This window comes from Lichenostomus cassidix, unplaced genomic scaffold, assembly GCF_008360975.1.
Source record: "Lichenostomus cassidix isolate B80296 unplaced genomic scaffold, HeHo_3.0 HiC_scaffold_668, whole genome shotgun sequence".
Taxonomy (NCBI): Eukaryota; Metazoa; Chordata; class Aves; order Passeriformes; family Meliphagidae; genus Lichenostomus; species Lichenostomus cassidix.
This window is the reverse complement of record NW_028147294.1, coordinates 3,787-20,163: the sequence shown is the minus strand read 5'-3', so window position 1 is coordinate 20,163 and position 16,377 is coordinate 3,787. Positions and strand designations below refer to the sequence as shown.

The window sequence follows — 16,377 nt, the reverse complement described above, 5'->3', positions numbered from 1 at the left end:
CACGCCTGGGCTGGGATGAAAATCCCCAAAAATGGGATTTTTTTATTATTTTTTTGTTGGCCCAGGTTTGCCTGGATGCCAGGAAAAGAGCATGGAGCAGGGAGCGGCGCTCCGGGAATCCCCAAAATTCCTTTTCCTGTCGTTATTCCCTCGGGAAGCCGAACCCAACCCCATTATCGATCCCATTATCGATCCATTATCAATCCCGTTAGTGATCTCATTATGGGTCCCATGATCGATTTCATTATCAGTCCCATTATCAGTCCCATTATCGATCCCATTATCGGTCCCATTGTTGATCTCATTATCGATCCCATTACCGATCCCATTATCAGTCCCATTATCGATCCCAATATTGATCCCAATATCGATCCATTATCGATCCCGTTATCGATCCCGCTATCGGATCTCGCTGTAGACTTTGAGGGAGAGGATGGAGAGTTTCTCCTCGGCGGTTTTGTCGCCGTGCTCCTCCTCCGGGAATTGGATGCTGTGCGACTCCTCCCCGGGGATGGGCAGCGGCGGCAGCCTGGGGATGGTGGATCCCAAATCTGCGGGGGAGGAGGGAAAACTCAGCCGGGAATGTGGGAAAAGTCAGCCAGGAATGTGGGAGAATTCAGCCTGGAATTTGGGAAAATTTAGCCTGGAATGTGGGAAAATTCAGCCGGGAATGTGGGAAAATTCAGCCGGGAATGTGGGAAAGTTCAGCCTGGAATGTAGGAAAGTTCAGCCTGGGAAAGTTCAGCCTGGAATGTGGGAAAGTTCAGCCTGGAATCTGGGAAAATTCAGACTGGAATCTGGGAAAGCTTATCCAGGAATCTTGGAAAGCTCAGCCTGGAATGTCGGAAAATTCAGCCTGGAATCTGGGAAAACTAAGCCTGGAATCTCACAAAGCTCAGCCTGGAATCTGGGAAAGCTTATCCAAAAATCTTGGAAAGTTTATCCAGGAATCTCAGAAAGCTCAGCCTGGGAAAACTCTGAAATCTTGGGAAACAGCCTGGAATCTGGGAAAGCTGATTCAAAATCTTGGAAAGTTTATCCAGGAATCTCAGAAAGCTCAGCCTGGGAAACTTGAAATTTTGGGAAACAGCCTGAATCTGGGGAAAGCTCAGGCAGGAATTCCCACAAAGCTCTCAGCTCGAGTCACGGAAAAAGCTTATCCAGGAATCTTGGAAAGCTCAGCCTGGAATTTCAGGAGCTCAGCCTCGGAAAGATCAGGCAGGAATCTTGGAAAACTCCAGCCTGAATGTCGGAATCCATCCTGAAATTTGGGAAAGTTTATCCGGGAATGTCGGAAAGCTCAGCCTGGAAATCTTGGAAAACAGCCTGGAATCTGGGAAAGCTCAGGCAGGAAACTTGGAAAGCTTATCCTGGAATCTCAGAAAGCTCGGCTCAGGCTGCTCATCCCTTTTTCCAGGTTGTGGGATGATGAGGGAATTAGGGATTTATGGAATTGGGTTGGATCAGAAGGGATTTTGGGATGATCCAGTGCCGTAGGAAGGGGCAATTCCCACTCTCCCAAATTCCCACCATCCCCAATTCCCACCATCCCAAATTCCCACCATCCCAAGTTCCCACTCTCCCAAATTCCCACCATCCCAAATTCCCACTATCCCCAATTCCCACCATCCCAAATTCCCACCATCCCAAATTCCCACTCTCCCAAATTCCCACTCTATCCAATTCCCACTCTCCCCAATTCCCACCATCCCAATTCCCACTCTCCCAAATTCCCACTCTCCCCAATTCCCACCATCCCAAATTCCCACCATCCCAAATTCCCACCATCCCCAATTCCCACTCTCCCAGGGTGCTCCAAGGACAATTCCAGGGATCCAGAGCAGCCACAGATTCTCCGGGAAATCCATTCCAGGACATTCCTCCCCTCCCAGCCAGGAATTCCATCCCCAAATCCCACCAAACCCTGCCCTCTGCCGGGAACATTGACCAGGATAACCCACAATTCCCAAACCTCCCCAAATCCCAGCGGAATTCCCGATTTATTCCCCCCAATCCCTGACCTGGGGCTGGGAATTTCCTGTCCCTGCGGAAGGTCCAAACGCAGAAGTGCAGCAGGAAGGTGAGCAGGATGAGCACAACCACAGCCACGGCCGTCAGGATGGCCAGGATGGTGCTGGAGCCGAAATCCAGCGAAATCCCCGCTGGAATGACACGGAGCCGAGGCAAAATGTGAGGAATTCTGGACTTGGATTGTTGTGAAAGGGGAGGAGAGGTTTGGAGGAGGTTAAGGGGTGGATTTGGGATTTCTGGGGGGAAAGAGGGAAGAGAGGATTTGGGATGAGGGAGGGAATCATGGAATGGGGAAAAATAGAGAAAAATAGGGAAAAGAGGAGGGAGGGAAGGAGGGAAGGAGGGAGGGAGGGAGGGAGGGAGGGAGGGAAGGAAGGAAGGAAGGAAGGAAGGAAGGAAGGAAGGAAGGAAGGAAGGAAGGAAGGAAGGAAGGAAGGAAGGAAGGAAGGAAGGAAGGAAGGAAAGCTGCAGAGGATCCCCAGGAAAAGCTGGAAAAAGGGAAGAATTCCCAGGAATTACCTGTCTCCAGAGGTCTCCCGGGGGAGCCACACTCGGAGTCGTGGCTGCTGTTCCCTGGCCGGAGGGTTTGCAATCCGGCTCTCTCACAGCTGGAAAAAGGATTGGAATTTGGGATTTGGGATTTGGGATTTGGGATATTCCTGCTTTTCCTGCATCATTCCTGCCTCCCCTCCTCATTATAATCACCATTATTATTATTATTATTATTATTACTCTATTTCATTATTTTTCATTATTTCATTATTACCGTGATTATTTTGTTATTCCTATTTTCAAAGAAGGGAATACCAACACAAACAGATTCCATTATAATTATAAATCATTAATTTTGATTATATATATATATATATAAAAATTGGATTATATATACATATAATATATGATTAATGATTAATTAATTGATTGTCATTGATCATTGATTATTGATTATTGATTATTGATGATCAGAATTCCCATACTCGGTCCAGTTGCGGCACCAGCCATTCCCACCGCTGGAATACATCCCAGCCTTGCAGGGTTTGCACCCGAACTGGAAATTCACTTCTCCTGCAGGGAAAAAGGGTGGGAATGATCCCAAATTCCAGGGGAGGCTTTTCCCTCTCCGTGCTGCCAATCCCACCTGGAAGAACGGGGTGAAAATGACACTGGGAGAGTGAAAACCCCAAATTTGGGGTGGGAAGAATCTCAGGAAAGCAGTGCAGGGTGTGTCCCTGTCACATTCCATCGCATTCCCTGTCCCTGCTGCATTCCCATTCCCTGTCCCTGTCCCATTCTCTGTCCTATTCCCCATCCCATTCCTTGTCCTATTCCCTGTCTCACTCCCTGTCCCTGTCCCATTCTGTGTCCCCTTCCCTGTCCCATTCCCATTATTCCCATTACACCCATTATCCCCATCATCCCTATTTTTCCCATTATTCTCATCATCCCCATCACTCCCACCATTCCTATCATTCCCATCCCCATCCCCATCATCCCCATCATCCTCATTATTCCCATCATTCCCATTATTCTCCTCATTCCCATGATTTTCCCAGTTTACCGATCCTGGCAGGCTCGTTCCCACGGGCACAGCGCTCCCATCATCCCCGTTATCCCCGTTATTCCCATTATCATTCCCGTTATTCCCATTATTCCCGTTATTCCCGTTATCCCCATTATCCCCACCATTGCCATTATTTCCCAGATTATTTTCCCACCATTACCAATCCTGACAGGCTCGTTCCCGTGGGCACAGTGCTCCCATCATCCCCATTATTCCCATCATCCCTCTTATCCCCATCATCCCCATTATCCCCATTATCCCCATTATCCCCGTTATTCCCGCTATCCTCACCGCTCCTGGCGGGCTCATTCCCGCGGGCACAGTGCTCCCATCATCCCCGTTATCCCCGTTATTCCCATTATGCCCGTTATTCCCATCATCCCCATTATTCCCATTATTATCCCACCATTATTCCTGTTATCCCCATTATCCCCATCATCCCCATTATTCCCATTATTCCCATTATCCTCACCGCTCCTGACAGGCTCGTTCCCGCGGGCACAGCGCTCCCATTATCCCCATTATCCCCATTATCCCCATTAATCCCGTTATTCCCGTTATTCCCGTTATTCCCATAATTCCCATGATTTTCCCAGATTACCGGTCCTGGCAGGCTCATTCCCACAGGCACAGCGCTCCTATTATTCCCATCATCCCCATTATCCCTGTTATTCCCATTATCCCCGTTATCCCCGTTATCCTCACCGGTCCTGGCGGGCTCGTTCCCGCGGGCACAGCGCTCCCATTATTCCCGTTATTCCCATTATTCCCATTATTCCCATTATTCCCCTTATCTCCATTATCCCCGTTATTCCCATTATCCCCGTTATCCCCGTTATCCCCGTTATCCTCACCGGTCCTGGCGGGCTCGTTCCTGCGGGCACAGCGCTCCCATTATCCCCATTACCCCCATCATCGCCATTATTCCCATTATCCCCATTATTCCCATTATTCCCTTTATTCCCATTATTCCCGTTATTCCCATCATTCCCATTATTCCCATCATCCCCATTATCCCCACTATTCCCATTAGTCCTGTTATCCTCACCGCTCCTGGCGGGCTCGTTCCCGCGGGCACAGCGCTCCCGTTATCCCCATTAATCCCATCATTCCCATTATTCCCATAATTCCCATTATTCCCATTCTCATTCCCATTATCCTCACCGCTCCTGACGGGCTCGTTCCCTTGGGCACAGCGCTCCCGTTATCCCCATCATCCCCATCATTCCCATAATTCCCATTATCCCCATTATTCCCGTTATTCCCGTTACCCTCACCGCTCCTGGCAGGCTCGTTCCCGCGGGCGCAGCGCTCCCATTATCCCAATCATCCCCATAATTCCCATTATCCCCATTATTCCCATAATTCCCATTATCCCCATTATCCTCACCGCTCCTGGCAGGCTCGTTCCCTTGGGCACAGTGCTCCCATTATTCCCATTATCCCCATTATTCCCATTAATCCCATAATTCCCATTATTCCCATTATCCCCATTATCCCCATTATCCTCACCGCTCCTGGCAGGCTCGTTCCCTTGGGCGCAGTGCTCCCGTTATCCCCATCATTCCCATCATTCCCATTATTCCCATTATTCCCGTTATTCCCATAATTCCCATTATTCCCATTATCCCCATTCTCATTCCTGTTACCCTCACCGCTCCTGGCAGGCTCGTTCCCTTGGGCACAGCGCTCCCGTTATCCCCATTAATCCCATTAATCCCATTATTCCCATAATTCCCATTATCCCCGTTATCCTCACCGCTCCTGGCGGGCTCGTTCCCGCGGGCACAGCGCTCCCGTTATCCCCATCATTCCCATCATTCCCATAATTCCCATTATTCCCATAATTCCCATCATTCCCATTATTCCCATTACCCCCATTATCCCCATTATCCCCATAATTCCCATTATCCCCGTTACCCTCACCGCTCCTGGCAGGCTCGTTCCCGCGGGCGCAGCGCTCCCATCATCCCCATCATTCCCATAATTCCCATTATTCCCATAATTCCCATTATCCCCATCATTCCCATTATCCCCATAATTCCCATTATCCCTGTTACCCTCACCGCTCCTGGCAGGCTCGTTCCCTTGGGCACAGCGCTCCCGTTATCCCCATTAATCCCATTAATCCCATAATTCCCATAATTCCCATAATTCCCATTATTCCCGTTACCCTCACCGCTCCTGGCGGGCTCGTTCCCTTGGGCGCAGCGCGGCAGCGGCTGGCAGTAGAGGCAGGGCTGGGTGGCACAGCTGTGCCCTTGGGGACACTGGCAGTCAGGGTCACTCGACGCCTGGCAGGGATTGCTGCTCCCTGCCAAAGGACAAATCCCAGCTGCTTTCCCAGGAATTCCCATTCCCAGGGATAGAGGATCCCAAAAATTGTCCCATTCCCAGAGAAAGAGATCCTGCGTGGGGAAAATGATCCCAAAAATTGTCCATTCCCAGGGAAAGAGATCCTTCCTGGGAAAAGGGATCCCAAAAATTGTCCCATTCCCAGGGAAAGAGATCCTTCCTGGGGAAAAGGATCCCAAAAATTGTCCCATTCCCATGGAAAGAGATCCTTTCCTAGGGAAAATTATCCTGGTAAAAATGTCCCAATCCCAGGGAAAAGATCCTTACTGGGAAAAAGGATCAAAAAATTGTCCTGCATTCCCAGGAAAGAAATCCTTCCTGTGAAAAGGATCCCAAAAATGTTCCATTCCCAGGAAAAGATCCCAAAATTTTTCCTCCCATTCGCAGGACGATTGTGCATAATTTACACACATTTTACACACATTTACACATCATTTTCACACATTTACATTTATACACCATTTACACACATTTATAAATATTTACACATAATTTCCACACAATTTCCACTCAGTTTCCACTCAGTTTCCACACTTATGCACAATTGCACGTAATTTCCACAAACAAATAAATAATAATAACATAATAATATAATAACATAATAATATAAATATATTTACACACATTTTTCACACATTTACACATCATTCACACAGACACGTAATTTACACACGTTTACACATAATTTTCACAGATTCACACCCAATTACATGTAATTTACACCCAATTACACACACTTACACATAACTTACACACATAATTTACACACATTTACACACCATTTACACATTACATGAATATTTACACAATATTTACCGACAATTTGCACACAATTACACCCATTTACACATCATTCTCACAGACACTATTTCCGCACATTTACACACAATTTACACATAATTCACACCCAATCACATATAATTTATGCCGAATTACACATCATTCACACAAACACGTAATGTACACACATTTACACACAGTTTACACAGATTCACACCCAATTACGTACAATTTACACACAATTACCCATAATTTACACACAATTCACAAAGTTACGCAACTTACACACAATTTACACACATTTCCACACCATTTCCACACATTTACACAATATTTACATACAATTCACACGAGTACACGTAACTTACATTTACACAATATTTACACACATCACACCCAATTACATATCATTTACACCCAGTTACACCCATTTACACACAATTCACACAATTACACATAACTTACACACATTTACACATATTTTACACACAATTTGCACAGATTCACGCCCAATTACATATAATGTACACCCAATTACACACATTCACACATAATTCACACCCAATTACATATAATTTACACCCAATTACACCCATTTACACATAATTCACACAATTACACACAATTTACACACAATTTGCACAGATTCACACCCAATTACATATAATTTACACCCAATTACACACATTCACACATAATTCACACCCAATTACATATAATTTACACCAAATTACAGACATTTACACATCATTCACACAATTTACACACATTTACACAATATTTACCTACAATTCACACAGTTACCCATCAACTTGCACACCATTTCCACACATTTACACAATATTTACACCCAAGTACATATAATTCACACCCAATTATATATAATTTACACCCATTTACACACAATTCACACAATTACACACAATTTACACACATTTTACACACAATTTGCACAGATTCACACCCAATTACGTATAATTTACACCCAATTACACACACTTACACATAACTTACACACATAATTTAAACACATTTACACACTATTTACACACATTTACACAATATTTACAATTTGCACACAATTACACACATTTCACACACAATTTACACATAATTCACACCTAGTTACATATAATTTACACCGAATTACACCCATTTACACACAAGTCACACAATTACACATAATTTACACACATTTACACACATTTTACACACAGTTTGCAGAGATCCACACCCAATTACATATAATTTACACCCAGTTACACCCATTTACACGCAATTCACACAATTACACACAATTTACACACATTTACACACCATTACCCACAACTTACACACAATTCCCACCCCAATTCCCACAAAATCCCACCCCATTCCCACCCCAATTCCCACCTCATTCCAGCCCCAATTCCCACCCCAATTCCCACCCCATTCCCACCCCATTCCCACCCCAATTCCCACCCCACCCTACCCCATTCCCACCCCATTCCACCCCATTCCCACAAAATCCCACCCCATTCCCACTCCATTCCAACCCCATTCCAGCCCCACCCCACCCCATTCCTACCCCATTCCCACCCCATTCCCACCCCAATTCCCACCCCAATTCCCACCCCATTCCAGCCCCATTCCCACCCCAATTCCCACCCCATTCCCACCCCATTCCACCCCAATTCCCACAAAATCCCACCCCAATTCCCACCCCATTCCCACTCCATTCCCACCCCCATTCCAGCCCCAATTCCCACCCCATTCCCACCAATTCCCACCCCAATTCCCACAAAATCCTACCCCAATTCCCACCCCAATTCCCACAAAATCCCACCCCAATTCCCAACCCAATTCCCAGCGCCCCAAATCCTCACCTGGCTCCCAGTGGCACTTGGGGCAGCACTTGGTGTCACCTCCCCAGGCTGTCCTCAGCTCCCCATGGTGGCACTGCGGCTCGGCCAGCGCCCAGCGCCCCAAAACCAGAGCCAGCAGCACCAGCAGCTCCTCCCGGGGCTTGGCCATCCCGGGATTGTCACCCCAAATTGGGGAATCCGGGATTGTCACCCCAAATTGGGGAATCTGGGATTGTCACCCCGAACAGGGAGTCCTGAGATTGTCACCTCAAAGGAGGAATCACAGGAATTGTCACCCCAAAGCAGGAATCCCCGGATTGTCACCCCGAATCAGGAATCCAGGGAATTGTCACCCTAAATGAGGAATCCCGGGGTTGTCACCCCGAATCAGGAATCCTGAGATTGTCACCCCTAAGGAGGAATCCCAGGTTGTCACCCCGAATTGGGAACCCTGGGATTGTCACCCTGAATCAGGAATGCCAGGATTGTCACCCTAAAGGAGGAATCCCGGGATTGTCACCCCGAATCAGGAATCCCTGGAATCGTCACCCCAAAGGAGCAATCCTGGGAATTGTCACCCCAAACTGCTCTGTCCTGTCCCAGTTCTGTCCCAGTTCAGCCCCAGTTCAGTCCCAGTTCAGCCCCAGTCCTGTCCCAGTTCAGTCCCAGTTCAGCCCCAGTTCAGCCCCAGTTCAGTCCCAGTTCTGTCCCAGTTCTGTCCCAGTCCTGTCCCAGTCCTGTCCCAGTTCAGCCCCAGTCCTGTCCCAGTCCTGTCCCAGTCCTGTCCCAGTCCTGTCCCAGTCCTGTCCCCGTTCAGGCCCAGTTCAGTCCCAGTTCTGTCCCAGTCCTGTCCCCGTTCAGGCCCAGTTCAGTCCCAGTTCTGTCCCCAGCACAGAGGAAGCTGCTGTGGCTTTCCGTCACCCTTTTTGTCTTCCTGCTCTGGGGGCGGGGAGAGGATTTGGGCTAAAAATAGCCCATTTGGGGTGCCCAGGGGGGCAGGGAGGGAGAGGCTGCTCTGTGGGGTAGAGAGAGGGGAGGATCCCTGAAATGGGGTTTGGGAAGGTGAGATGGAACTGGGAATGCAGGGGAATTTGGGAAGGTGAGTTGTGGGATGGTTTGGGGTGGAGGGGATTTTGATTTCAATCCCATTATCCCATCATCCCATCATCCCATTATCCCATCATCCCATCCCATCATCCCATCCCATTATTCCATCCCATCATCCCATCCCATCCCATCCCATCCCATCCCATCCCATCCCATCCCATCCCATCCCATTATCCCATCCCATTATCCCATCTCATTATCCCATCCCATTATCCCATCCCATTATCCCATCCCATTATCCCATCCCATTATCCCATCCCATCCCATCATCCCATTATCCCATCCCATCCCATCATCCCATTATCCCATCATCCTGTTATCCCATCCCATAATCCCATCCCATAATCCCATCCCATCCCATCCCATCCCATCCCATCCCATCCCATCCCATCAATCTCATCAATCCCATCAATCCCATCAATCCCATTATCCCATCCCATCCCATCCCATTATCCCAATTCCCATCCCATTATCCCACTATCCCATTCTCCCATTTTCCCATCTTCTCCTCTCCCAGGGATCCTGGGGCAGCCAGAGCTGCTCTGGGAATTCTAAAAGAGATTAAAAATAACAAAGTTTGGGCTAAAAAAGCAGGTTTTGGGTGCCCAGGGTTGGTGGATCCATAAAAATGGGGTTGGGGAAGGTGAGGAGGAATTGGGGGTTTTTTGGGGTGAATTGTGGGATGGTTTGGGGTGGAAGGGATTTCAATCCTGTTGATTCCACACCTTCTGCTTGAACAACTCCAACTTGGAGAGTTTGTCGGTTTAGAAATTGAGTTTACAAACTCTGAGTTTAGAAATATTCATTTATAAAACTTCCTGATGGAATTTAGATATATCCATTTATGAAACTTCCTGATGGAATTTAGAAATATGGATTTGGAAACCTTCCTGATGAATTCAGAAATAGGGATTTAGACATTCCCTGATGGAATTCAGAAATAGGGATTTAGACATTCCCTAAAGAACTTAGAAATAGGGATTTAGATGTTCCCTAAAGAACTTAAAAATAGGGATTTAGCCATTCCCTAATGGAATTCAGAAATAGGGATTTAGCCATTCCCTAATGGAATTTAGCCATTCCCTAATGGAATTCAGAAGCTCCTCAAGGCTTTAACCATCCATCCATCCATCCCAATTTTATCCTTCCCTCTCAGCAAATCCCAATAATTTCACAGAATCCCACAAGGACACCCTGAACCCCAAGAGGAAAAAATCCTACAATTCCACCCTACAGCTCCACCCTCAGCACTGCCCTCACCCAAACCCCAAATTCAGCTTTAATTTGAATTTTTTTACCCCCCCAGGGACCCTCCAGGTGCCACCTGCCACCTGCTGTTTACCATTTCATTTCTGCCTCTCGTTTGTTTATTTATTTCTCTTTTTTTAGGGCTTTTGGGGTTTTTTTTCTGAGCTGCTTTGGGGTGTTTTCAGGCTGGCAGACAATGGAACATCTCTGAGAGGAAATATTTCTGCTGAGCTCCAGACTGACCTTTTGCTGCGTTTCAGAGATGAAAAACTCTGATTTTTCTGTCCCACAGTCAGCACTGACCTTTCCAGAAAAACCTCATTTTCCTGCCCATCCCACAGTCAGCAGAGACTTTTGTCTGATTTCTCAGAAAAACCTCCTTCCAGCACAGATATAAAAAGATTTCAGACATAAAGCTGATTTCTCTGTCTGTCTGAGACTCAGCAGTGACCTTTTCTCTTTAGTTTCAAAGGTATAAACCTGAATTTTCTGTCTGTCTGAGAGTCAGCTGTGATATAAACCTGATATAAACCTGATTTTAAAAATTTCAGAGATATAAACCTGAATTTTCTGCCAGTCTGAGAGTCAGCAGGGATATCAACCTGATATAAACCTGATTTTAAAAATTTCAGATATATAAACCTGATTTTTCTGCCTGTCTCAGAGTCAGCAGTGATATAAACCTGATATAAACCTGATATAAAAAAAATTTCAAATTTATAAACCTAATTTTTCTGCCAGTCTGAGAGTCAGCAGTGACATTTTATCTTTTATTTCAGATATATAAACCTGAATTTTCTGCCTGTCTGAGAGTCAGCAATGATATAAACCTGATATAAACCTGATATTAAAAAATTGAGATAAAAACCTGATTTTTCTGCCTATTATAGACACAGCAGTGACATTTTACCTTTGATTTCAGACATATAAACCTGATTTTTCTGTCTGTCTGAGAGTCAGCTGTGATATAAACCTGATATAAAAAATTGAGATATAAACCTGATTTTTCTGCCTGTCTGAGAGTCAGCAGGGATATAAACCTGATATAAAAATTTCAGAGATATAAACCTAATTTTTCTGTCAGTCCCAGACTCAGCAGTGACATTTTCTCTTTTATTTCAAAGATACAAACCTGATTTTTCTGTCTGTCTGAGAGTCAGCAGGGATATAAACCTCATATAAACCTGATATTAAAAAATTTCAGAGATATAAACCTGATTTTTCTGCCTGTCTCAGACTCAGCAGTGATATAAACCTGATATTTAAAAAATTGAGATATAAACCTGATTTTCCTGCCAGTCTGAGAGACAGCAGTGATATAAACCTGATATAAACCTGATATAAAAAATTTCAGATATATAAATCTGATTTTTCTGCCTGTCCAGGGACAGCAGTGCTATAAACCTGATATAAAAAATTTCAAAGATATAAACCTGATTTTTCTGCTAGTCGCAGAGCCAGCAGTGATATAAACTTGATATAAACCTGATATTTAAAAATTTCAGAGATACAAACCTGATTTTTCTGCCAGTCTGAGAGTCAGCAGGGATATAAATTTGATATAAACCTGATATAACCCTGATATTAAAAAATTGAGATAAAAACCTGATTTTTCTGCCTATTATAGACACAGCAGTGACATTTTATCTTTGATTTCAGAGATATAAACCTGATTTTTCTGCCTGTCTGAGAGTCAGCTGTGATATAAACCTGATATTAAAAATTGAGATATATAAACCTGATTTTTCTGCCTGTCTGAGAGTCAGCAGTGATATAAACCTCATATTAAAAAAAAATTCAAATTTATAAACCTAATTTTTCTGCCAGTCTGAGAGTCAGCAATGATATAAACCTCATGTAAACCTGATATTAAAAAATTGAGATAAAAACCTGATTTTTCTGCCTGTCTCAGACTCAGCAGTGACCTTATATCTTTAATTTCAGAGATATAAACCTAATTTTTCTGCCAGTCTGAGAGTCAGTAATGACATAAACCTGACATAAACCTGATATTTAAAAAATTGGGATATAAACCTAATTTTCCTGCCAGTCTGAGAGACAGCAGTGATATAAACCTGATATAAACCTGATATAAAAAATTTCAGATATATAAATCTGATTTTTCTGCCTGTCCAGGGACAGCAGGGATACAAACCTGATATAAAAAATTTCAAAGATATAAACCTGATTTTTCTGCTAGTCGCAGAGCCAGCAGTGATATAAACCTCATGTAAACCTGATATTTAAAAATTTCAGAGATACAAACCTGATTTTGCTGTCTGTCTGAGAGTCAGCAGGGATATAAACCTGATATTTAAAAAATTGAGATATAAACCTGAATTTTCTGCCAGCCCCAGACTCAGCAGTGATATAAACCTGATATAAAAAAAATTCAAATTTATAAACCTAATTTTTCTGCCAGTCTGAGAGCCAGCAGTGACATTTTATCTTTTATTTCAGGGATATAAACCTGAATTTTCTGCCAGTCCCAGAGCCAGCTGTGACTTTTTATCTTATTTCAGAGATATAAATCCAATTTTCCTGCCTGTCCCAGAGCCAGCTGTGACATTTTCTCTTTTATTTCAAATACATAAACCTGATTTTTCTGCCTGTCCTGGAGTCAGCAGGGATATGAACCTGATATAAAAAATTTCAGAGATATAAACCTGATTTTTCTGCCTGTCCAAGAGTCAGCTGTGATATAAACCTCATTTAAACCTGATATAAAAAAATTCAGAGATATAAACCTGCTAGTCCCAGAGTCAGCAGGGATATAAATTTCATAGAAACCTGATATTTAAAAAATTGGGATATAAACCTAATTTTCCTGCCAGTCCCAGAGTCAGCAACGATATAAACCTGATATAAAAAATTTCAGATATATAAATCTGATTTTTCTGCCTGTCCAGGGACAGCAGTGATATAAACCTGATATAAAAAATTTCAGATATATAAACCTAATTTTCTGTCTGTCCCTGAGTTGGCAGTGATATAAACTTGATATAAAAAATTGAGATATAAATCCAATTTTCCTGCCAGCCCAGAGTCAGCAGTGATATAAACTTAATATAAACCTGATATTAAAAAATTTCAGAGCTATAATCTGAATTTCCTGCCAGCCCAGCCTCAGCAGTGATATAAATTTAATATAAACCTGATATAAAAAATTTCAGATATATAAACCTAATTTTCTGTCTGTCCCTGAGTTGGCAGTGATATAAACTTGATATAAAAAATTGAGATATAAATCCAATTTTTCTGCCTGTCCCAGAGTCAGCAATGATATAAACTTAATATAAACCTGATATAAAAAAATTTCAGAGATATAATCTGAATTTCCTGCCAGCCCCAGCCTCAGCAGGGATATAAATTTAATATAAACCTGATATTAAAAATTTCAGATATAAACCTAATTTCCTGCCAGCCCAGAGTCAGCAATGATATAAATTTAATATAAACTTGATATAAAAAATTTCAGAGATATAAACCTGATTTTCCTGCCAGCCCAGAGTCAGCAGTGATACAAATTTAATATAAATCTGATATAAAAAATTTCAGATATAAACTTAATTTCCTGCCAGCCCAGCCTCAGCAGTGCCATTTTATCTTTGATTTCAGAGATAAAAACCCAAATTTCTCTCTCTGTCCCCAGCGATGACATTTGCTCTCATTTCAGAGAAAATTCAGATTTATCTCTCCTCTCATCTCTGGGGTTTTCCTCGGCAGCCTCACCTGCCAGGAGGTGACGTTTGGCTCTGAATTTTCCTGCACTCAGAACCCCAAATTTGGGCTTCACTTCCCTCCCAAAAAAAATTGATTTTTCCATTCAGCTCTGGGCAAAAAATCGGGACAAATTCCAACTATAAATTCAAAGTTGTGATGGAATTTGGGGTCTTTTTTAGGCTAAAAACCCAAAAATTTCTCAGTTTTTCGCTTCATTCCCTTGTTCCATTTCCCTCTCAAAAAAATCTCTTTTTCCATTCAGCTCTGGGAAAAAGATTGTGGAAATTCCAACCTTAAATTCAAAATTGTGGTGGAATTTGGGGTCTTATTTAGGCTAAAAACCCAAAAACATCTCAATATTTCCCTCACTCAACCCCCAAATTTAGGCTTCACTTCCCTCCCAAAAAAAATTGATTTTTCCATTCAGCTCTTCGCAAAAACTTGGAGCAAATTCCAACTATAAATTCAAAGTTGTGGTGGAATTTGGGGCCTTGCTCAGGTTAAAAACCCAAAAATCTCTCAGTTTTTCCCTTAATTCTCCTGTTCCACTTCCCACCCTAAAAAATCTCTTTTTCCATTCAGCTCTGGGCAAAAATTTGGGGCAAATTCCAACCATAAATTCAAAATTGAGATGGAATTTGGGGTCTTTTTTAGGCTAAAAATCCAAAAACTTCTCAATCTTTCCTTCACTCAAAGCCCAAATTTAGGCTTCATTTCCCTCCCAAAAAAAATTGATTTTTCCAGTCAGCTTTGGGCAAAAAATTGAGGCAAATTCCAACTATAAATTCAAAATTGTGGTGGAATTTGGGATCTTATATAGGCCAAAAATCAAAAAAACTCTCAATATTTCTCTCACTCAAACCCCAAATTTAGGACTCATTTCACTCCCCAAAAAAATTGATTTTTCCATTCAGCTCTGGGAAAAAAATTGGGATAAATTCCAACTTTAAATTCAAAATTGTGATGGAATTTGGGTCTCACGGAGGCCCCAAATGAATTTTCCCTGAACAACAGTCAGTTATTTTTAAAAAATAAATAAATTTTTTAAAAAATTCCAAATTTCCACTGAACCGTGGTAATTAAAAACAAAGAAAAAAAATCCAAATTGTCACTGAATGACGGTAATTGAAAAAAATTCAAATTGTCACTGAACAGCAGGAAAAAAACAAAAAAAAAATCAAATTTTCACTGAACAGCGGTAATTATAAAAAAGGGAAAAATCCAAATTTTCACTGAACAGCAGCAATAATAGTAAAAAAAATTCCAAATTTTCACTGAACAATGGTCATTATAAAAAAAGGGGAAAAAATTTTTCACTGAATGGTGGAAATTATAATAAAAAAAATTCAAATTTTCACTGAGCAATGGTAATTATAAAAAAGGAAAAAAAATATTTTCACTGAACAGCAGTGATAATAAAAAAAAAAATTCAAATTTTCACTGAGCAATGGTAATTATAAAAAAGGAAAAAAATCCTATTTTCACTGAACAGCAGCAATGAAAAAAAAATCAAATTTTCACTGAACAATGGTAATTAAAAAAAGGAAAAATTCATATTTTCACTGAACAGCAGCAATAAAAAAAAATTCCTATTTTCACAGAACAATGGTAATTAAAAAAGGGAAAAAATTCAAATTTTCACTGAACAATGGTAATTAAAAAAAGGAAAAAATTCAAATTTTCACTGAACAGAAGTAATAAAAAAAAATCATATTTTCACCGAACAAT

General features: G+C 42.6%; 1 long non-coding RNA gene across 1 annotated transcript; it reads right to left on the bottom strand.

Moving 5' to 3' along the window:
- Positions 1 to 199: 199 nt before the first annotated feature.
- LOC146423445 (uncharacterized) lies at positions 200 to 3,040 on the bottom strand. Its single transcript, XR_014847548.1, has 4 exons — positions 3,009 to 3,040; positions 2,551 to 2,639; positions 2,022 to 2,162; positions 200 to 551 (listed from the first exon to the last, which is right to left on the bottom strand). It is a non-coding gene; the product is annotated as an uncharacterized LOC146423445 (long non-coding RNA).
- Between the last annotated feature and the right edge of the window lie 13,337 nt (positions 3,041 to 16,377).